General features: G+C 38.3%; 1 long non-coding RNA gene across 1 annotated transcript in view; it reads right to left on the bottom strand.

Annotated features, from left to right (window-relative positions):
- LOC122462176 overlaps positions 1-16,552 on the bottom strand; it is an 81,404-nt gene that overhangs the window by 42,450 nt on the left and 22,402 nt on the right. The gene's annotated exons all lie outside the window — the stretch shown is intronic.

The following is a 16,552-nucleotide window of genomic DNA, read 5'->3' as shown; positions in this document are numbered from 1 at the left end:
AATGGCATCCATCTCTAATTGTTTCAGCAATAGAGCTCCCTTCATGCATCCCCATTCCATAGTCAGGCGTCAAATGGTTCTGCACATAAATACTAAATGGCAAACTTGGGGAACTCTTCCTTTTTAATTGAGCTACAATGTCAGTTAACCCACTGTCCCAGTTTTCTACTCTGGGAGATGTAGATGACTCCCAAGGTATTAGCATCAGACATTTTGCTAACAGTGAGGCTCATAGGATAATGCACTCTGGTGAATCAGTAAGTGAAAGCTTTGAGTTAATGAACCCAGATATAATAATTCTGGGGCAACAAAAGGCCCTAATGTTAAAGTAAATTCCTAATAAACTTTTCCCAAAAGCTCCTAATGTTTTGATGGCTCCTTAACTGTGTAGAAATTACACATCAGATCCTTTACACCTCTAGTTATGCATTTCTTGAATGCTCTACTTCGGATATATAGTTTCTAATCCAATGCATTCATCAAATATTTTGGAAAATTGTACAGTCATTCAATGAGGTCTTTTAGTGCATGACATTCAATATTGTTCCATAGTTTTGAGGTCAAACATATCCCTAATTGCTGGCTCCATTTATGTTCCAATGCCTCAATGCTCCTTCTCCCTCTCTCCCCTCCTGACTTCCCTACCTCCCACCCTTGGTCAATACCTTCAATAAATTAGTCAATCTTGAAACAGTAAAGTTTTTCCCATAAATTTTGTGAAGTCTGGAGATTCTTGGGCTGCTGTTGGGACACATTGATTAATCAGTGTCTAATCTGTATAATATAACAATTTAAAAGGTGAATTGCAAAACTATAATGAAAACTAAGGTAAGCACAGATCTCTGTACTGACCTTCCTCCATTAGTCAGTGGAAGATGGGTGCGTTAAGGATAGAAATCTTTTCTTAATTTAATTTTCATTTCAGTTTTACTGGGGGGGAGGGTTAAGTAGAAGGTAAACTCAAACATTATTTCTGAACCTGAGCATGCCTGGGTTTGGTTTAACACTATTCATTCTCCTCAACACAGGGTCTCATAACTATTTACCAGCTGTCACCTAAAAGCAACATACTACAGAGACCTAATGACATAGGACCATACAGGCAACCTCAAAAAAGCAGTTTCTCTTTTGTGTGGATGAGCCCTTTTTCTCCCAAGAACCTGTATTTTGGCCAGTCTCCCATTTCCCCATACTGCAATCTCTGGATTAACACCAGACTGGCCTAGAATCACCAGAACTTCACTCCTTCTCTCTGAGGCCATCAGAAAGTCTGTAGAGTACATATTAACTTCATCCAAGCTGCACAAATCCCAGATGCTCATACCCTTCCCCATGGACGACAAGACATGACCCCAAGGTTAACAGGGCCACCCCATGTCTATTGTGCATCACCTATTCCCTGGTTTCTACACCAGCAGTAGTTATTCTACACCAGCAGTACCAGTTAACGGTAGATGCTGCCGGATACTAACAGCTGTATTGGGAATGGGGTCTCTTATGGCAGTAGATCAAAGATGAGAACAGATATAATATACATCAACAACAGAGCTTTCCCCCTCTTTATTTAGGCATATCAGACTTCAGGAAGTTACATTTTAGCGATCTACTGGAACCTTAATATGAAGGGGTCAGAACTTTTCCAGCATTTAAGATCCATTATCAAGACGCATACACCTCCTTCAAAAGATATCAACATTCCAACTTGTTGGAATCTTCATTGTTCAAATTACCAAGTACAAGGGACATTTAAGTGGGACTTTTGGAATATAGGTGTCATGTTTGGAAACTCAATACTGAATCAGTACTGATAATAACTGAACCAACCAAACAAACACACACACACCCCGCCAGTAAACTTAGCTGCAGTCCTAGTAACATTTCAGAGCTTCATTCTCTGTTGGAAACCCTGGACATGTCTTTACTCTGTTAAAACAAAACCAAAAAAGCCTTGAAGTGTAAATACTTCCCAATTGATAGGGAAGTTATTAGCAGGCTTCTAGAAGCAGATGCATTTCTAATCTGAACTGTGCACAGACAAATCTCTAATAGGCCCCCCATCAAACACCTCATACAATTTACTGAAGATGGTATGAGAGAGATTTGTGGAAAGGGTGGCTAAACGAAAATGAGACTGGACTTACCTACAGCAGTTCTGAAGTCTCAGTGGAGTAGCACTGGGTCACATTACGTAAGCAATGCATTATCCTAGCAATCTCTGCAGGTCCGGGTTCAAACGGGGATCTAATTCAGAAGTGAACAGAGTTTGCTGCTAGATATCATGCACATCTGACTGAACGTTAGACATAGCTCTGTCATCCCAGTTTCTCCACATAACCTACCAAATGTTTTGGGGAACTGCTGCCATTTAGCTCAGATGCATTCTTAAGACAAAACAAAGAACCAAAAGCAAGAGGATTTAGAGATGTCTGGTGCCTATGGAATTGCAGCAACATCTCTAGGCAATGTGAGCAACAGATCTAATTACTCTCCCTGTTCTAAGTGAGAGAGGTGGGTGAAGTAATATCTGTTATTGCCCCAACTTCAGATAGAAAAGTCAAGCTTTCGAGTGTCTCAGAGCTCTTCTTCAGGTCTGGAAAAGGTAACTGAACACTTCTCTCTCTCACAAATGGAAGTTGGTCCAATAAAAGATGTTACTTCATCCATCTTGGGGGTCTCATATCCTGAGATCAACAGGGCTACAACACCACTGCAAACTGTCTGCTCTAACATAAGCAGGCAGAACCGTGACAAAGAAAAATTGTAGCTGCCACTGGTGCTCCACACCATGGCAGAGCCTTGCCCAGGGGACCAATGCCCAGTTGCCCAGCATCCACCCGAGGTCTGCTTATGAATGAAGACAATGGAAAGGGCTAATACAGACTAAATTGCAGCTGGGACACATGCAGAATTCTCATGCAGCCCACCTGCAATGAAAGGGCACATGAGGGCTGGAAAACTAGCTCAGATTGTAGCCCAAAGATCACAGCGGTAGAGGTTACATTGTTCTTGTTTTCCCGGTAAACATTGCTTTCCCCTCTTTATTAGGTAATAGCAGAGTAGGATTTTTGGTTACTCGTATAGGAGCAAATTCAGGTCCCCTCCCCTGGGAAAGTCCTTTAAAAAAAGTAAAGCCACAGTGTTTCCATTGATAAGGGGGTGGGGGGGTGGGTGTGTGTGTGTGTCGCATATAGGGGATACCACATCCTGCAGATTGTAGAGGGCTGAGGGAGTCAGCTCTGCATCATTCCCTCATTCTCACTCCACTGGAGAGGGGGCAACATAAGGGATTCAAAGCCCACACCAGAAGATCAGTGCAGCTGCCACAGATCATCCTAGGAGCTGCTCCATGCCCTAGGAGATGGAAGGTTCCCTCCACCACACTTCTGCCTATTGCCCACCACAGTTGCTTCATCATACTGTATAAGCAATGGGGATTCTCTGGTTTCCACAGGTACTGTAACAAGGAAGGAATCATAATCCCTGAGCTAGTCAGCAAATTTTGACAAAAAAACAAATTAAATTTTCCCCATTTTCAGATCACTTCTAGCCCATTCTAGCAATCTACATGAGCCGCCACACAGAGATTTTTCTTAACAGGGAAGAGAAATCACAGAAGTATAAATATTGAAATCATTTCCTCATGAAAAACAAGGTGGAAAAAAATCAGTAACCAAAGTAGTAAAGAGGCTAACAGAAAATGTTCTTTCCCCCTTACTGATGTTTTCAACTTTTTACTGGAAACGGGGAAAAAAAACTGAAAAAACGATGTTTTTTCAATTAAATTTTTTCACAGTTGTGGTTTTCCAATGATAAAAACCTGAAAATAGTCAAAAAAGCAGATACTTTGAGAATTTTCACTTTGTTGAAAACCCAGTTTCCGATCCACAAAAGTTTTAACATAAAATTTTCAGCCCTACTAACAATGCATCCTGGATGCAAAGTCAGGAGCATTCCGTAGTACTGACATCCATTAGCATTTCATGAGTCTTCCTTTGTTTACCACAATACAGTACGGGATACAAGTTACTTGGATTTGTTGGATAGGACAACCTTCTACTTCTAAATCAGAGGATGAGAGTTTGTTGGCATAACCAAGCTAAGGAGTCAATGACTGCAGGTGATTTTGCATATTTAATAGAGCTAGTTGCATAATTGGTAACTAAGAAATAATTAATTGAATGTTGTCTCTTTCGGAATTGCTTTATTTGAAATTTGCTATATAATTTCTGTAAGTGACTCTCTGCAGCTAATTTGTGAGTAGTTCACTGCGAGTGTTTAATCATCCAATATCAGAAATCTGAACTGTTTTCACTGGATGTGTTGTTTATGGGGTAAATTTTTCATCTCATATCAGATAAGCGTTAACTATTAAAATCAGAAATATAAGTGATTATGAAAGGAAATTTGTTTTATTTGAATATTCTGTTGCATTTGCTTACACTTTGCAATTTTAGGGAACGTTCCTGCCAGTGAACCCTTTTTCTGCAAATGTTCTAGAAAATGGAGCCTAGTCAAGCCAATTTTTGTCTGAAAATGTGAACAGTAGAAGAGATTTCTTTGTGTTATTTGCCCAGCTCTATACAACAAACACCACCAAAATGCACTCACACTGAGGTCTGATTCTGCCATCTGTTATAAGTAGACAGGCCCCTGCATCCACTGGCTTCAATGGGGCTCTGCATAGGTGCAGAAGTCTGCCCGCACAGCACAACTTGCAGGATGATGAGCCTTAGCATCTAGCTTATTTACTGATTTCAGCAAGAGCCTCACATTATTTTGAATTGTCATCGGTAAAACAGAGCTATCTTTCTTCTTTGTATGTTACTATTCAATATTTTCATTAATGACTGGATAATGGAGTGGAGACTATGCTTATAAAATTTGCAGCTGGCACCAGGCTGGAAGGAGTTGCAAGCACTTTGGAAGACAGGATTAAAACAATCTTGATAAATTGGAGAATGGGTCTGAATTTAACAAAATCAAATTCAATAAAGACAAGTGAAAAGTACTTCACTTAGGAAGGACAAAATGGGGAATATGCACAACCACAAAATGGGGAATAACTAGCTAGGTGGTAGAACTACTGAAAAGGATCTCAGGGTTATATAGTGTATCACAAATTGAATGTGAGTCAACAATGTGACACAGCTGTGAAAAAGGATAATATTCTGGGTTATATTAACAGCAATGGTGTACATAAGATGCAGGAGGAAATTGTTCTGTTCTACTCAGCACTGATGAGGCCTCAGTTGGAGTACTGTGTCCAATTTTGGATGCCACACTCCAGCAAAGATGTGGACAAATTAAAGAGAGTCCAGAGGAGAACAACAAAAATGGTAAAAAGTTTTTTAAAAACTTGACCTACCAGGAAAGGTTAAAAAAACCTGGGCTTGTTTAGTCTTTAGAACAGAAGATTAAGGGGGAACCTGACAACAGTCTTCAAATATGTTAAGGGCTGTTATAAAGAGGACAGTGACCAACTGTTCTCTGTGTGCACTGAAGGTAGGACAAGAAGTAGTGGGCTTAATATGCAGGAAGGGAGATTCAGGTTAGATATTAGGAAAAATTCTCTAACTAAAAGGATATAGGCTTCCAAGGGAGTTTCTGAAATCCCCATCACTGGATGTTTTAAAAAACTGGTTGGACAAACACCTGCCAGGGATGGTCTAGGCTAGGTTTCTTTGGTCCTGCTACAGGGCAGAAGGCTGGACTTGATGACTTCTTGCAGTCCCTTCCAGCCCTACATTTCTATGATTCTAAGTTCTTAATCTTCCTGGATCCTTTTTTTTTTTAATCCAACATAGCAATCATGAGAATCATTCTGAACCACTGATACTGTATCACCTACTGAAATAAAATCTTTGCATTACATATTACATGGTGCCCCTGCTACACATGTGGCAAGCCTTACAAAAATCTTTGTCTAATTGTGAAAGACTACTGTTAGAAAACATTTTCATCACTGGCATGTTTAATTGAGCTCCTGAGAGGCAATATCAGTAAGACTCAGGGATAAATAACCAGTAGTCCCATTGGTCTCACCAAGAATCCATTGATGTTTCATAAATCCTAGTCAGTACAAATCTAATTGAGTTACCATGCTGAATTAGCTTACATCTAAATGGCATTCATGTCTACAAATGGAATAATTAGAGTCTAGAAAATGGGATATATCAAGTGCTATCCCAAGTGACAACAGCAAGACATTTGTATTCATTCAATCAGCTGCTTTAAAAAAGCAGATGTAATACTCGATTTGAGGGTTGATGATTAGACAGTGTTACTGGGTCTAGCAATAATGCTAGACAGAGTGTGTTAACTATTTCTCTATGCTTATCTATTTATATTTACGCTAAGAGATTCTTCACTCTGATTCTTTCAGATTTTTCTTTACGATGCAAAGTAGTTATATGACTAGTTAATCCCTACTTTATTTCCAGGGTGATGAAATCAGCTATACTCATTAGTGATGTTCTTTTCATAGCTAGAATTCTAAGACGAATACCAAATGCACCATTAAACAACAGTTTGAAACGTCTTTCATCATCCATTAATATTTTTTACTCTCAGTGCTGCATGAATCTGTTTTTACACAGGAGAGCATGCAACTGGTCTATTCATATTGTGATTTGTTTCCTCGCCTTCTTCTATATTAAATATAAAAATATACCGCCACTTTTGTGGGATAAACTCCAGATCACTGTCCTAACATTACCTGGAGTGCCAGTAAGTTCTTAGAATATAGAATGAAATGTATTCAATATCTTTAGTTGGTTAGTTAGAAACTTAGGCTTCATTTGAAATCAATATAAACTGTGTCTATATCTTAAATTATATATTAATACTAGCATTGGATGAGCATCTTAGCCATGCTGGATAATGGATTCCTTTAATTCAGAAAGTAGTCTAATTTGCATGCATATTTTATTTATTACACCAATTAAGTTTTGCAAATAGTTTGCAATGAGGTCCCGATGACCTCATAATTCACAATTACTCCTGGGATATCCTGCCCACTTTAGCACGTTTTGAATAATATTGCAATCTCCTTGAGAAAATAATGCATTTTTTACATGATGGATTTATTAAGTACGCATACACCTTGTTCTTAACCAATTTTACTCGATGCATGGTTACTGGAGCTACTTCACAGATCTTTGTGGTGTTGCTAATGAATGTGTTTCTTCAACAACCTACTTTTCCAAACACATGAATATTACAGGGCAAACCCATCTCAGTTACACCAAGTAACTTCAGTGGAGTCACTCTGGGTGTATACTGGTACACTAGAGATCGGAATCTGATTCAAATAAATGCATGTGTAGAACCAAGGGCAGAAATTGACCCAGTGTCCCTCAACTTACATTTCAATATATGCTGGTAATTTGTTCTTTTTTAAAGTCTATTGGGGAAAAAAAGAAATTTCATCACAAGAAATTTTTAATTAATTTGCAATCTGAGAAACCTACACTTTTTGCTGTTATTCAGAATAGGACAAGCACTGTTCCTAGACTCTTGGTTATATAACCACCCACCCCACCCCCGCCGGCTTCTAAAGTAGTTTAGGGAGGATGAGATACTTAGCTCAAAATTGGATATCATCCTATACTTCACATGTAGCACTGGCAGACAAACTTGACCATCTACATATATTTTTGCAGAACGTACATCAGGTGGGAATAGAAACTCTGTCTGAGAGGAGTGGAGCACGCTGAGGTGATATTTAGCTGTCATCCTAAACTCTCAGTGAATACTCATATCTCCATTTCCTCTCTCAGAAAACTTATTTAGTGAGATACCCTCACTTAACATAGATACAATTTAGACTATATAAACAGGGGATTCACCATAATGGGAATCTATCTTCTTGCCTCTGCTCGATCTTTTGATGCGGTAAGTATTCTAGGACGTTGCATAGCGGAGAGATGGAAATACCTGTCTGGGCATGTAATCCATCCCCATGCCCGTACAGGCAATAGATTTGCTAGTGTTTTCCCATTCTAGATTTAAATAGGCCAAGTTGTGGAACTTCCACTGATTTTCTTGAGAGATTATTCCACAGCCTAAAAGATCTTGTTGTAAGCAAGCTTTTCCTGATACTTAACATGAATTTTCTTTTTCTTACATTTATCCCATTTCTTCTCATTAGACACACTGTTAACTCTTAAGTAAACGCTCTCCTTGCTTGTTAACACCCTCTGAATATTTGTAGGCATATCTCAACCACAATCTCCATAGGCTTTAGTCACCTTTGTCAAACTGAGCATCTTTAATCTTTTTTCATAATCTTCCTTTAATCTTTTTTCATAAATCAGTCCCTACAGCCACCTGATTAACTTTGTTTCCCTTTATTGTCCTTTAGTTTGAAAGCATCTGTTAATCAGGTGCCCAGAATTAAATGCAATATTCCAGATTCAGTCACATGAGGGCCTCACACCGAGAGGCTATTTATTGCCGTGTTCCATTACATGATGCCTCTACATGTGCAACCTGTAATTGGATTTGTTTAGACAGGACTTGAGGTGGGAGCCTTTCCAGTGACTTCAATTGTGAGTTGACTAGACTCATACTGCTGTGCAAATGCCTGTCTAGTTTGCTATCCACTATTACCTCCAAGTCTTTCAGCATTCCTGTTTTTTTATTTCCTCCTCTTACTGAAAATATTTCTGAATATTTTCCCCATATGTTTTAACCCATAAAGTCAGTCTCACCCAACTGAATCTGACTGTAATTTTCAACTCATATTTCTAACATCTCTAGATCCCTTTCTCTCTATGCACTAGTGTCCAAAACTCCTGCTAATTGAATATTAAATGAAGTAAACTGAGACCCAAGTGAGCAGTAATTGATTAATCAAAAAAACTGGATCTGATAATAAGAAAAACTTTTGGATGATTAACTGAATAACCAAACTCACTGGGGCTAGAAACTTTATGAGAATTAGTTTCCTGCCATGAGATTTCTAATACCTGTTTGTTTTGATCAGCTTTAGAAATACCGTAAGAATCACCTTCTATACACAGATGCTAGTGGTGGCTTGGGGACTCAACTATTTTATATAAATATGGATATATGCACAGTTTTATGGGCATTAAAACTTACATGCATATACTTGTGGATGCAAAATTGGATGTGTTTGAAACCAGTGAAAATGTGGTCCTTCCGAACTCTGATATGTACAGATGAAAAAAATTCACCAGATTCTAGTACGAGTAGTGAATTAATACAAGTAACCAGGAATTATTTAAAAGTATTGTGTTAAAACTAGAATGTGAGGACTGTGCCAGAAGTGAGTGTGAACTGGAAATGTTTAAAGCTGAACTATGTTTTCAGTCCACAAGTGACCTGTAGAAAAGCTTTAAAAGCAGAATAATAAGTTTTAGTTGTAAAGGTGCTAAGCTCCCCTAATTCACTGAAGTTAATTAGAACTATAAACTCACCATCCCTCAGGAGACAATCAGGCCAGTCGCTTAAAAGACATTTTCTTCAATATAAAAATGTCTAGCTGCTTCTCTAAAACCAATAAAATATTCAGGAAGGAATACTGTGAGCAATCTATCTAATTATGGGATTAATGTGATGGTAACTGATCCACATTAGTATACAAAACAGCAACTCATTCCAGTAAGGAAGAGAAAAGCCCCAAATAATTGTTTACTGTTAAACTGGGTGCCGCTTAGATGAGCTAGAGCTGTGTACTGAGGGTATCTGTTTGATATAAGTGGCTCTGGAGACTAAAATCTTAACTACAGAGTCCATAAACACCCATTTGTTATGTACTATTGTCAATGACTCCTCAACTACATATGCTCTTCCAAGTTTTTATATCTTTTGGGGCTTAATTCATATACAAAAAAAGTGCTGGTAATCTATCAAACTGCAGAAAAATCTTTTTAAACTATCAGTTTTTACCACTTTGATTTCCTATCCTTCCCTCTTTGATGCTGTAATATAGATAAAGGTTATTAACTTAGATGTTTGGTCTATAATCTAACTGAAAAACCCAATAGCAGCTGGTCATCAGACCTTTTGTTAATGGGAAAATATGTTTTTCCAGCAGCAAAACCCATAGAGCCCAGTTCTCTCCTTGGATACAATTCAATTTAAAGCTAATGGAAGTGGGTTTCATGAATCTTAGAGGGTGTGTAATCCATAGGATCTTTCACAAGATGGACCACAGATACAGTGCACAAAAGGGCCAGAATCTGCTCTCCATTACATGGTGTATATCAGGAGTAACTATTTACCCTGGGTGTGAATGAGAGCAGAATTTGCCCTTAGTTTGCTGAGATACTGCAAGAGGAGACACACTGCAGCATATCTACTGTGTAAGACTATGAAAGCTGGCAAAGGTACTGTTCGTTGAAAGCTCTTCTTTCAAACCTAGAATTAAATGAAATGCTACCTCCTGATCAACAGAACTTTAAAATAAAGATATTTAGAACAGCAGCTAACAACAAAACCTAGAGTACATAAGAAGCATAAATACCAGATGATCCATATGGAGCCAATGTAAAATCCCAAAGATCTGATATTTTAATAAGTGCAAAATGTTTTGTACCTCCTCAAATTCATTCATGCTCTGTCAGATGATGTGCTCTGAAGAACTACATTATTTGTAGTTCATTAGTCATATACATAAATATTCCATTATTAACTGGCTACTCAAAGGAACAAAATATGCCGGAAAGTATACTACAGGGAGCAATCTTGCATTGGCAAGGGAATGGAGTAGATGACCCAGTAGATCTATTTCCATTTCTAGGGCCTGATTCTCTGTTGCACCTGATGCAAAGTGAGTATAAGATGCTACTAATTTAGCATGGTGGTAGCTTACAGTCTCTTTGCACTAGGATCAATGATTATACAAAGGTGCAGGGTGATAGAGAATCAGACCCTTAATTTCTTGGTTTTGTCAAAGCTGATAATCGGTGACATTAAGCACAATGAAAGGATGAACCCAGAGACAATTATAGTAGCCAGATGAAGTTAGAAGAGCTAGGTTTTATTATGATTTGACTTGTACTAGATTGGACTACCTTTCCCATCATGCAATATTTAGAAACTGATCAACGGTTTTGGTGGCAATACTTCAGTGGTAAGATACATTTTTTCGCTTGTAACATGAATCACAATTGTGTATTATGTGAAACTGCACAGTGTTATCTTATTCAAAAGGACACAGCCTAAGATTGTTTATCAGTATACAAAATACAGAGTGAAATTTTCCCATAGGAGTAGCAGCCTGAATAGTATTAATAGTGTTTTAAACTGTAATGAATTCCCAGTCTAATTCACTATGAGGTTTCAATTTATACCACATTTAGAGTACTCCAGGTTCAAGTAATCACTGCAGTAATTAGCTTACTTCCAGTCCTTCAAAATAAACCCACTAATTTTTGCAATCAGCCTTCATTTGGTTAATCACCAGTTTAATTGATTTAATTAGTTTGATCTGCAAAATTAGTCAAGTGTAAATACTGTTTTGTAAACAGAGTTTAGCTCCAAGCAGTAATATAGGGAATTCTAATTCAAAGCTAGAGTTAATAATAAAACCAACACGTATATGATTTTGTTGCAGTATCCAACAGCTTTAAGTCTGCAAGACATTGAGTTATGTTTTTGTGGATCTTTCTGAGTACTTAATACTGACAAAATGAAGTCTTTGCCTCTAAATGTTTTAGTCCCTATGTGATAATTTCATATCACAACAAAGGACAGAAAAGCAGCACTTTTGCCTTTTCTACCTTTCAGAGCAGAAATGTACCTATTTTCATGCTTTTTAAAAATAATTCTTAGATGTGTTTAATAAGTTATGAAAAACTAATCTAATGAGAACCCCAGCAACTCCCAACTCAAGCATTACATTAGAAGGCAAAGGAATACAAGAAGTGAATCAGATCACATACCTTGGGGCTGTCCAAACTGTCCAGAAGGAAATAATGACACAAAATGGCAAGTTGGCAACTTAAATAAGATCTGGTCATCGGAAATCCACAACTTAAAGACTAAACTATAATTCTTCACCTCATTCTTATGATACCTTCTGAGCAAGTTCCTCATAAAAGCCTGTTTTTCTTGTGCACCTCAAAATCCCATAAGTTATATCGTATGATAAAACCGATGGCACTGCACCTTAAAGCAGGGATGCTGTTGTCTGGCTAGCAGAGGGAAAGGGAACAGTGCTTTACAAGTGGGGGCTGAGAGAGAGGCAAAAGAGGGGGTCAGAAGCTGCTGCAAAAGGGGAATGGGTCAGCGTGGCGATGCTGACTCCTCGACCGGGACTGGAAGGGTTGAAAAGGGTCAAACCTGGGTAGGAGAAGCCCTTTTCCATGGAGCTGGTGAGGCAACACCCACCCTCCATCCCCTTTAAGTGGTAAAATACCAGGTTTGGTCAGGACGTGCTGCGGGCATCATGCTAGCTGCTCCTTTTTAGGGGGGCTGGGAAGGAATTTTTCCCTCACCACCAGATTGGCCCATTAGAGGGGTGGGGGGGTTCACCTTCCCCATAGCAGATTCAGAGAAGGCTTTGTTAACGTGAGGCGTGTAGGGAATTAGACTATATGTCGCAACTCATGAGGTAAATATGGAGCAGATGTCCAGTTCAGGTACTCCATAGGGAAGGGATCCACTGAGCAGAATAAATGGCCTGGTAAAGAACTTAAAAAGGAGGTGTTGGTTAAAGGAACAGAGCAAGGGGAGGGGTGCAGGTCAGGGCTCCTACTGGTACAGCAGGGAGGAAAAAAACCCCTTTCTTATAACCCACCTTAACCCTTGTATGAGCAGGAGTGGATGCTAAGGTCCCAGCAATGGATTGGATGGGGAACCTGGATAGAAAAGAGGGGGAGGGGCTGGTGGAAGCCTCCCCCCACGCCCCCCGGTAGTTATTGAATGAACATAGTGTTACCTGCACTGTACACTTTTATCTGCTGGGTAGGCCCAAACATCTAATAATAAATTTGTGGCCTGACCATATCAACTGTCTCCTTTTCTTCTTTTGGGATAACCGGACAACAATATATATCTTACTTCACTGTGAGTTTTGGATTCACAGGAAATGCAGGTCTGCCCCCAACATTACACAGCACAGATTGTAATATTTCAGGCAGCAGGCCCATTCCTTCTGTTTTGCATACTCAGTACACATTGAAGTCAATGCTGACAGAAACGTAAGATGGCAGGGAAAGCTACAGTTGACATAGCATAGTCTAGTTACAGCACAAGACCAGGAGCTAGGATATCCTGGATCCATTCTTGACTCTACCAAGACTTCACCAAAGTGTGACTTTGGTGAAGTCATAATTTTTGTATCCCCTAAATGAAATTAGTATGGATTAAGCAGAGTTAGAAGTTTATCACCTAAAAATTTTTCTCACTGGTAAATTGGGGTTTTGCCAAAATTTGTGGAAAAGTGTCATTTTTTATTTTTTCAATGGGAAATTTAGAAATTAAAACTGTTGTTTTGCACTAAGACTCTCATTTCAGGCCAGTTTAAAAAAATAAATCAGAATCCCCCCCCCCCTTTTTTTTTTTATTTGTGCCACTGACTGCAATAAAAAGAATGATATTGAGAGTTATCCCCCCCACACACTTTTTGCTTCCCTCCCCACCATTCCCCATCACCACTCACTGTTCTGTAAACTTTCAAAAACTTCTTCATCTCTGAAAAATTTACTGTGGCAAAAATAAAAATATAGCAGCGTAACTTCGCCACAGTACCATTTCAAAATTTCCTCCCCTTTTTTTTTTAATTAAAGCTTGGCAGAGTTACAAAGTTTCATATTTCCGAGGTGGAGGAGTTCTGAACAGTTACAGGATGGGGAAGGGGCATGAAAAACTGAAAAAGAAAAATCCTTAGACATCACTCATTCTATTGGACAAATGGCTAAACAAAAATTTTTTATTTTATTTTTTTGTTTTCAAAAAACAAACTGAAATGACAATTTCAATTCATTTTGTTTTGAGGCTTTCCTGAAAAAAAAAATAAATAAATTCAAAACACTTCCAGTAAATACCTTTTGTTCAGAAATTGTAATGGGATTTTTTGAAACCAGTCTAGGATAAAGGCGGAGATTTTTAAAAGTTATAAGAACAAATTTCTAAGGGTTTTTATCAACTATTGTCAATATCAGATGAGTCGAGCCCTGGTCAAGAAAGGCAGAGGGATGTTCTTAAGGTTTTGACTATTCAACTGTACACCTGAGCACCTGCTAATAGTGGTCTCAATTCTAGCCACTGCTGACATTCCTTCTGCCTACATCCTACCATAAAAATAGATCAGCAACATTTTTAATCTAAGCTAGGTAGGAAGTGCATTATTCCACTGAACAAATGCAACATTTGCACAAATTCTTTAACATTTTTTAAATAAGCATATTATTCATATCTTATGATGTGTTAATTTGTGTCATTTGCAAAAACAACCGTGAATCCTATTTTGTGCATGCCATGCAATTACTACTAAAGAGGATTTGGGGTATTCTCATTAAACTGGGTCCCAGATGTTTTTGTGCTTATGATTTGTGTTGATCTGTTCTTTGTCCGTTCTAATTATCAATCAAGATGACTGAATTAAGTCAGCCACTCTGAAAAAGGCCTATTTATGCATATGATCAGGATCACAGCTACAGTACAAAGCCCGAAGAAGTTCCCCAATGCTCCATATTACCTCTGCACCAGGTCTCTTTGCATGAGACACAATCCCGCCTCATCTAACATGGTATTTTAAGTCCATCTCAGTCTCTTTACAGACGTTTATGTGAATAAATAACATTTTCTGGGAGGAAAAAAATAAATCTCTAAAGTGCTGATCTCTGGCAGAACAGTGCCCTGTGGAGTAGATTACAATATTTTAGCATGTTAGTTTCATTTGGTGTTGCCACCAGTGCTCTTTTAACAGTGATACAAACTACCCATTGGGCACTCATTACACTGCACAGGAGAGTGTGGGATACCTTGTAAATATGCATTAAACTGTGGTTATATTTGCCTCTGCTTTGTGCTATGTCTGAGCAGAGATACAAGCATGCATACTCTAGAGCAATATTTGGGGTATTTTGCTAGCATTATGCTACTGAGTATGAAATATGTTTTTTCTACATCTGTTGCTTATGCTAGTGGGAACAAATTGCCCATCTTTAAAAAAAATAGATATTTTGGACTGGGAATTTATGCTGATAAAGAGATCTTGAAAATCAAGCTTGGAGATTAAGAGAATAAGTGAACAAATCTGAATACAATACATTGTTTCCAGTCTTCAGTGAGAGCAAGTCACAAGTGAGAAAACAATGTCACCTTTGATAGACCAGATTAATACAATCATTTTAGCAGTGCAGATACTGTGTTTACTATAAGCAAATGCAAAGCATAATTTAACTCTGTACGTGTGTATATATTCAAATTGTGTATATTTGTAAAAGTGATGCATTACATATGTTAGTTTCATAGGATGAAAGCTAACAGCATATGGAAAGTGCTGTGCAGCAAAGGCTTCATATGTAAATATGAAAAACAAAAGGGTAATAAAAATATTATTGAAGTCCCTTCATGTACAGAGCATAGGAAAGTCACCAGATTTTCATCGCCTTTAGAAGACATGAAGGCTGCCCATATTGCCTACCATACTCTTCAAATAGGCAGGTATAGATCTGCTGAAAGAGTTCAAGTACTTACACGTGTAGGGTCTCTAAATCATTCAAACAGTCCCTCGGGATATGGACATTGTGGTCCAGCCTGCTCAGTTAAAAAAAGTTTCATTCTGAAATATGAGACACACATGAAACAGAAATGCCACTGGAAGCTTGCAGAATGGGAAACATTATTTAACTGCTTAGGTTCAGCCTAATTTCACATCTGAGAAGCCCGTTGGGGGGGGGGGGGGGGAGGGTTGAGATTTGGTGGGGTTTTACCTTTTGAGTTATCTTGCCTTTTCCTCCCCCACTTTTATTACAAAACTTGTACGGATAATATAAAATGGACAAGAAGGCAGCAGGTTGAGCACTAGTACAGTACATACATAAAATCCTTGCTAATGTAACAAAATAACACCATATATATCTTAAATCCATGCTTTGTAATGGTCTATCAATTTATTTTCTCACTTTTAACACTACTACTTATGTGATCAAGCATAACTCAGCGTTTACAATGGAAAGGTATTGAGAACATTTTCCATTAATATTTCATTGAATATGCTTTGGCCAGAATAAGCCCCTTTGTATTTCCTTTCTTCAGTGTCTGATCAATTGAGATTTAATAGCATGCATGAGTTACACATGCACATGACACGGAGTTCTCACAAAATGAATTACGAACTCACATTTATTTGAGACAGAACTCCTTCAACCTGGAAATAGAAACAAAATGATGGCTCAGACCCACAAAGATATTAAGGCTCCTAACTTCCACAGAGATCCAAATGCATGTGGATCTGGGCCTTTGTGATTTATCTGTCTCACCACATCCAATCAGCTCAGTTAACATAGCAAATCTCTAACTAGGGAAGATTCACCTCACTGTGTGAAATGATTCCATAGTTATAAAAAGAGTTGAG

This window comes from Chelonia mydas, chromosome 10 (assembly GCF_015237465.2).
Source record: "Chelonia mydas isolate rCheMyd1 chromosome 10, rCheMyd1.pri.v2, whole genome shotgun sequence".
Lineage (NCBI taxonomy): Eukaryota > Metazoa > Chordata > Testudines > Cheloniidae > Chelonia > Chelonia mydas.
The sequence above is the reverse complement of the archived record's forward strand: the minus strand, read 5'-3'. Positions and strand labels throughout refer to the sequence as shown.